Source organism: Gossypium arboreum, chromosome 2 (genome assembly GCF_025698485.1).
Source record: "Gossypium arboreum isolate Shixiya-1 chromosome 2, ASM2569848v2, whole genome shotgun sequence".
In the NCBI taxonomy this organism is placed as follows: Eukaryota; Viridiplantae; Streptophyta; class Magnoliopsida; order Malvales; family Malvaceae; genus Gossypium; species Gossypium arboreum.
In genome coordinates, this window is record NC_069071.1 from 19,234,046 (window position 1) to 19,235,889 (window position 1,844).

The window sequence follows — 1,844 nt, forward strand, 5'->3', positions numbered from 1 at the left end:
CATCAAGTTAGCAACCAAAACATGCATGAAACTCCTAACACAACCTCATACATACCTTAATCTTGATGCAAACTTAGCCAAACCTCCTTCTAGATCTCTTCCAAACCAAGCATGAAGCAAAAATCCTCCTTCTTCCTTAGTTTTGGCTCAAAGAAAGGATGAACAAAATTTTTTCTTTCCTTCTCTACAACTCACGGCAATGGGGGATTACCACACTCACACACATTTTTTTTCATTTTTTATCACCCATACACCTTTGTTTATTATTTCACCCTAATGCACCAACAAAACATGTTTCATGACATGTTTAGCCCATCCTCCTTGTCATGGCCGGCCACCACCTATAAAAGGGGAATTTGACATGCAAGTCCATTATTTTGCATGCATGCTTTAATTAGTCATCACACATTTCCCTATCATACTTTCAAAGTTCATTACTAAGTCCTTTCTTGTGGAATTCACCCTTATAACACTAAATCAATCATCATAAAATGTCATACATGAGCACACACATATTATAGGCATCAAAATAAATTTTAATTATTTTTATGCCTCGGTTTTGTGGTCCCGAGACCACCTTCCGACTAGGGTCAATTTTGGGTGTCACAACTCTCCCCACTTAAGAAATTTTCGTCCCGAAAATCTTACCGTAAATAGGTTTGGATATCGCTCTTTCATAGAGTTCTCGGTCTCCCAAGTAGCTTCTTCTATCCCATGCTTGAGCCATAACACTTTTACTAGCGGAACCCGCTTGTTTCACAACTCTTTCACTTCTCGTGATAGGATACGAATCGGTTCTTCCTCATAACTCATATTAGCTTGAATTTCAATTTCGATGGACTAATCACGTGCGATGGATCGGATCTATAGCGTCGAAGCATCGAAGCGTGAAAGACATCGTGAACCTTTCGAGTTCGGGGCAAAATCAAACGATATGCCACCGGATCGACTCGCTTCGGATATCTCATATGGCCCAACGAACCTCGGGCTCAACTTGCCCTTACGGTAGAATCGAGTATCTTTTTCCAAGGTGATACCTTGAGAAACACTTTATCACCCACCGATACTCGATATCCTTACGCTTCAGTCCGCGTCGACTTCGACGATCGAAGGCTATCTTCAGACTTTCACGGATTACTTTCACTTTCATTCAGCATCCCTAATCAAATCCACCCGAAAATCTTGCTTTCACCGAGCTCACAAAACAATGGTGTACGGCATTTACGACCGTACAAGGCCTCGTAGGGTGCCATCTTAATACTTGATTGAAAGTTTGTTGTTGTAAGCGAATTCAATCAACGGCAAATACCGTTCCCATAAACCACTAAACTCGAGGACGCAACATCTTAACATATCCTCAAGTATCTGAATTATCCGCCGGATTGACCATCGGTTTGGGGGTGAAAGGCGGTCTTTGAAATGCAACTTGGTACCCAAAGCTTCTTGCAACTTTTTCCAAAATCGCGAGGTAAATCTCGGATCTCTATCCGACACGATGGAAATAGGCACCCGTGTAATCTCACAACGAGAAACGTACAATTCACTAATTTGTCAATTGAAAAATCAGACGTCGGGGGACAAAGTGGGCCGACTTAGTCAATCGATCTACCACGACCCAAACCGCATCCTTCTTACTTGCGACAATGGCGGTCCGGATACAAAGTCCATTGTGACTCGATCCCATTTCCACTCGGGTATCGTGATTGGTCAAGTAATCCTCAAGGCACGATGTTCCGCTTTCACTTGTTGACATATTAAACATCTCAAACAAAGTCGGAGATGTCTCGCTTCATACCATGCCACCAAAACCGACATTTCAAATCATTGTACATCTTCGTACTCCC